The sequence below is a fragment of the Bufo bufo genome, chromosome 3 (genome assembly GCF_905171765.1).
Source record: "Bufo bufo chromosome 3, aBufBuf1.1, whole genome shotgun sequence".
In the NCBI taxonomy this organism is placed as follows: domain Eukaryota; kingdom Metazoa; phylum Chordata; class Amphibia; order Anura; family Bufonidae; genus Bufo; species Bufo bufo.
Window position 1 is genome coordinate 410,287,624 of NC_053391.1, and position 6,558 is coordinate 410,294,181.

Here is a 6,558-nt window from a genome sequence, read left to right on the forward strand (position 1 = left end):
CCAAGATTGGCAAATTCGCCACTGGCACCCTGTGCTCTTCACAGATGAAAGCAGGTTCACACTGAGCACATGTGACAGACGTGACAGAGTCTGGAGATGCTGTGGAGAACGTTCTGCTGCCTGCAACATCCTCCAGCATGACCGGTTTGGCATTGGGTCAGTAATGGTGTGGGGTGGCATTTCTTTGGAGGGCCGCACAGCCCTCCATGTGCTCGCCAGAGGTAGCCTGACTGCCATTAGGTACCGAGATGAGATCCTCCCTGGGTTCCTCCTAATGCAAGACAATGCTAAACCTCATGTGGCTGGAGTGTGCCAGCAGTTCCTGCAAGACGAAGGCATTGATGCTATGGACTTGCCCGCCCGTTCCCCAGACCTGAATCCAATTGAGCACATCTGGGACATCATGTCTCGCTCTATCCACCAACGTCACGTTGCACCAGAGACTGTCCAGGAGTTGGCAGATGCTTTAGTCCAGGTCTGGGAGGAGATCCCTCAGGAGACCGTCCGCCACCTCATCAGGAGCATGCACAGGCGTTGTAGGGAGGTCATACAGGCACGTGGAGGCCACACACACACTACTGAGCCTCATTTTGACTTGTTTTAAGGACATTACATCAAAGTTGGATCAGCCTGTAGTGTGTTTTTTCCACTTAAATTTTGACACCCACCAATTAAATACACCGGGTAGTAATAAAGTGAAAGGAGCCCTAACACATTTTACTAAATTCGATACCCAAACAATAGAACTACGGCTCCAATTATAAGTACAAAAATCCTCTTTATTAAATAAACACAATCACATTGTCATAAAAACAGCAGTAAACAGGTATGTTGTAGTGAGGAAAGACCCGAGGAGGATCGGGGGATCGACACACATGGGCTCACATAAGTTAGTAAGGAGCGTCGCAACAAAGCCAGAAAAAGAAATAGTAACTCTGGATGGTTGGATCCAATGAGAAATATACATAGGCAGTGTTGAAATAAAGACAAGCTCAGAAAAAGAAGCCAGGTTGCTGGCGAAACGGCGTTGGGACAAGGAGACTGAGGGACCGGCGCACTAATATTGGGTACTTTTTCTGAGCTTGTCTTTATTTCAACACTGCCTATGTATATTTCTCATTGGATCCAACCATCCAGAGTTACTATTTCTTTTCTTTTTCTGGCTTTGTTGCGACGCTCCTTACTAACTTATGTGAGCCCATGTGTGTCGATCCCCCGGTCCTCCTCGGGTCTTTCCTCACTACAACATACCTGTTTACTGCTGTTTTTATGACAATGTGATTGTGTTTATTTAATAAAGAGAATTTTTGTACTTATAATTGGAGCCGTAGTTCTATTGTTTGGGTATCGCACTTTAATTTTGAGTGTGACTCCAAATCCAGACCTCCATGGGTTGAAAAATTTGATTTCCATTTTTTTTATTTTTGTGTGATTTTTGTCAGCACATTCAACTATGTAAAGAACAAAGTATTTCAGAAGAATATTTAACTCAGATCTAGGATGTGTTATTTTTGTGTTCCCTTTATTTTTTTGAGCAGTCTGTATATACACTCGCCTAAAGAATTATTAGGAACACCATACTAATACGGTGTTGGACCCCCTTTTGCCTTCAGAACTGCCTTAATTCTACGTGGCATTGATTCAAAAAGGTGCTGATAGCATTCTTTAGAAATGTTGGCCCATATTGATAGGATAGCATCTTGCAGTTGATGGAGATTTGAGGGATGCACATCCAGGGCACGAAGCTCCCGTTCCAACACTTCCCAAAGATGCTCTATTGGGTTGAGATCTGGTGACTGTGGGGGCCATTTTAGTACAGTGAACTCATTGTCATGTTCAAGAAACCAATTTGAAATGATTCGAGCTTTGTGACATGGTGCATTATCCTGCTGGAAGTAGCCATCAGAGGATGGATACATGTTCTCATTCTGTTTACGCCAAATTCAGACTCTACCATTTGAATGTCTCAACAGAAATCGAGACTCATCAGACCAGGCAACATTTTTCCAGTCTTCAACAGTCCAATTTTGGTGAGCTTGTGCAAATTGTAGCCTCTTTTTCCTATTTGAAGTGGAGATGAGTGGTACCCGGTGGGGTCTTCTGCTGTTGTAGCCCATCCGCCTCAAGGTTGTGCGTGTTGTGGTTTCACAAATGCTTTGCTGCATACCTCGGTTGTGACGAGTGGTTATTTCAGTCAACATTGCTCTTCTATCAGCTTGAATCAGTCGGCCCATTCTCCTCTGACCTCTAGCATCCACAAGGCATTTTCGCCCACAGGACGGCCGCATACTGGATGTTTTTCCCTTTTCACACCATTCTTTGTAAACCCTAGAAATGGTTGTGCGTGAAAATCCCAGTAACTGAGCAGATTGTGAAATACTCAGACCGGCCCGTCTGGCACCAACAACCATGCCACGCTCAAAATTGCTTAAATCACCTTTCTTTCCCATTCTGACATTCAGTTTGGAGTTCAGGAGATTGTCTTGACCAGGACCACCCCCCTAAATGCATTGAAGCAACTGCCATGTGATTGGTTGACTAGATAATTGCATTAATGAGAAATAGAACAGGTGTTCCTAATAATTCTTTAGGTGAGTGTATATATATATAAAAAGTAAAGACACCGCAGCACATCCGTAGGTGAAAAAAATGTGGATCTTTATTCACCCTTGCGACGTTTCAGTACACTTGCTGGGACTATTATCAAGCAAACCTTGAAACGTCGCAAGGGTGAATAAAGATCCACATTTTTTTCACCTACGGATGTGCTGCGGTGTCTTTACTTTTTGCATTATACACCTTGGTAAGGTGTTTTCACCGCTGGCACCCATTTATTTACCACCAGGTGTGCTGCCCTGATTCTACGTCGTCTATATACATACATACGTGTATGTGTCCAGCGTGACAAGAATAACACTTGACATGGAAGGTAGATAAAAGATGCGCGGCACTCACCAGGATCGAGTCTTCAAAGGAGCTTTATTGCTGACGAGCAAGGTAACATCAGCTGCAGAGGCTGGGGAGCAGGAGGGCCCAGGTGTGGACAGGCGGTGACGGCCGTTTCGCGCAGAATCGCGTTTCCTCAGACCGCTACTGACGTACAAGTGCACTGACGTGCATTTAAGGGTGACCGTAGGTCATCACCATGACGACCAACGATGCTCCCCAGGTGCGCGCTGTAAGAGATACAGAAAGGGAGCACTGCAACATTACATGTATGCCACAGGGCACTGAAGCAACATAAAGCAACACATTATCAAATACTGGAGGAGACAAATTACATTAGCGTACAGGCAAATACTAGAAAGTAAAAGGAGATACAACTGGAGGTGATATATAAATATGCTATTTCCCTTGTGCTAAATGAAGCAGAGGGCTATGCCCCTATCAGGGAGTGGGGGCACAGGGAGGGAAATTCCCTTAATGCCCTGCTGCGTTAGAAAGCAAGAACAAGGGGAGGATCGTGGAAAGCAATCACTAAGGGCAACGGACGAGGGTATGTGGCATGATCAGTGAGCACTGGCAAACCCCTTGGTATCCTGACATAAAAGAGCGACGGGACATTAAAGAAAAACGGCCATGTCATTTTTATCGTTCAGGCCATGTGGTCCCATGGCACCCGTTCTGATGATCCATCGAGCCTCCCGCTGCAGCAAAAGGCGGTGGCGATCCCCGCCCCGTGGGATGGGTCCCACCGCCTCAATCCCAGCAAAAGAGAGGCTGGACGGATCACCATTGTGGGCCGAACGGACATGGTCGATCAGGCGGGGTGAACCTCGACCTGTCCTAATTGAACCAAGATGCTCCCGTATTCGCTCAAACAGGGGCCTTATGGTTTTGCCGATGTAAAACCTGCTACAGGTACATGATACGACAGACCACATGAGAGGTGCGACACGTGATGAAGTCGTTGACCCTATGTGTAATGCCCCCTAAGGACAGGAACTTCCCCTGCGAGTTATGGGAACAAAAAGAACACGTCCCACATTTAAAGTTACCCTGGGGTCTTCTACTCTGGACCCAGTTTGGCTGCTTAGTGTGCCTCAGCACACTATAAACCAATTTGTCTTTTAAGGTGTGACACTTTTTAAAGGCGATCAAAGGTCGCCTAGAGATCAAATCCCCCATAGCTGGATCACCTTTCAAAAGGTCCCAGTTGTTTAGCACTGCTCGCTTCACAATAGCTGCAGCTGGACTAAATTTGAAAATGAGCGTGAACCTGTCCTGGTTATCATTTTGAACCTGGTCACCAAGGAGACTATGCCGGGGACGAAGAGCTGCTCGATGCAATGCATCGATCACGTCCCATCTAGGATAACCCCTTTCGAGTAGCCTGTCTTTGAGTTGGTGGGCCTGCCTAAAATAGTTCTCATCAGTACTATTAATCCTGCGAAGGCGTGTAAACTGCCCGAAGGGGGTGGCCTCCTTAATGGCTGGGGGGTGAAAGCTGGTCTGGTGGAGCAGCGAATTGGTTGCAGTAGGCTTGCGGAAACCTGTGGTTTGCAGTGTGCCATCAACGACGGTGACCTTCACGTCCAGAAAATCTAGACTATTGCCGCCAAAGTTGAGGGTGAACTTCATGTTCATTTTATTGGTTTCATTCATGTATTGCACAAATTGTCTACACAAGCCTTCGCTGCCCGACCAGACCAGGAACACATCATCCACATACCTAAGGAAGGGGTTCTGCACAGAGAAAACATATGTCTCTTCGAATACCGCCAGATACAGGTTAGCAAAGGTGCACGACACAAGTGTGCCCATCGCTGTACCTAGTATCTGGCGGTACCACTGACTACCAAACTGAAAGACATTGTTGGTGATATAATCTATATCTATCTCTATCTAAAATATATATTTATCTATCTCTATCTAAAATATATATATATATATATATATATATATATATATAGATGAAGAAAGACACCGCGGCACATCCGTTTAGTGAAAAAAGTGAGACCCTTTATTCACCCATGCGACGTTTCGGTCCGCTTGCTGGGACCATTTTCAATCATTGCTTGAAAATGGTCCCAGCAAGCGGACCGAAACGTCGCATGGGTGAATAAAGGGTCTCACTTTTTTCACTAAACGGATGTGCCGCGGTGTCTTTCTTCATCTACATTGTACACCTTGGTAAGGTGTTTCCACTGCTGGCACCCTAACATCTAATACTGAGGAGTGCTGCCTTGAACTTCCATTTCTATATATATATATTTTTTTTTATTTATTTTTTTTGATACTCAAAGGAAAGCTTACCACAGAAGGAAAAAAAACATCTTGAACCAGCCTTGTATTGTAGGAGCCACAAGGAGATGTATTTTGGGTTATCAATCATGTTTTCATAAAGCTTTTCTATATACACCTCTGCTATACTGTAAATAAAACCAAAACCGGGAAACCCTTTATTCAATCTATTGTAGCTTAGAATGTACCATTAAATCTTGCCAGTTAATACAGTTCCTCCCTTAATGCACACAGTGGTTTGTAGATATTGCCTCCATCACTTTTGCCAGTTAAAATAAATCATTTGATCCCAGAAAGTCTGCTGTGTGGACAGGAATTCAGTGTCTCTAGTCATTCCTATAACAGCCTTTACGTAGGTCTGAGTGAACAGAGAAACAGACAGACATTTATCAAGACTGGCGAATCCATGGGCCAGTCTTGATCTCCCTGCACTGGTATGCGATTCTCCTTATTTATTAAGACACATTAGCTGATAATAAATTAGGTGCATCTCTGCCATGCCTTGACCCAAATACTGAAGTATGTGCCATAATCAATTTTTTTTTTCTTTTTTTTTTTGGGGTCTCCCACTTTGTCGACTCAAATGATTATGAAATTGATATGTAAATTTGTTAAGCAGTTTTGTAAACCAGTTTATTTACAAATTGAGAATCTGAAAGTTCTGGGAGTGCCTCTTATAGGGGTTGTCAAGGATTAGAAAAACATGACTGCTTTTCCTTTATTCCAAAACCGGCAACACACCTGTCTATTGGCCATGTCTAGTATTGCAGCTCAGCTCCATTGAACTGAGGGGGGAGGAGTTGTAATACTACATACGTATGGACAGGTGTGGCGCAGTTTTTGGTAGAAAACAGCCATCTTTTCCTAATGCCTGGACAACCCCTTTAAGTTTCTCAAATATTGCTGAATAAGAATTGTATGAGGTCTTCCAAAAAAGGATTGGGTTCAAAGAGTACAAACCCTTCCATTGTGTTTACATAAGTGAATAATATTTGGTGTACTTTTCACATCTGCGATTTCAATTCAGGTTTTGAGATCCGGCAGAGGATCTCAAAACAGCATTAAATGGTTCAGTTTTGTCCCCATTTCATTTCCAATGGGAACAAAACTGATCAGGATGCATGTTTGCATCTGTCGCGTTTTGGTGCCAGACACAACTGCTGCAAGTTCCTGTTCTGTTTCTGGTTTGCGAAACGCGCCTAACCAGATTCAGCATGTAAGTCAATGGTGCTAGATACTTTTTTTTTTTTTTTCATTACGCCCAATGACAGCACCTGTGAGATCCTCCCCCTTCCGGACAGGAAACAGGAACTT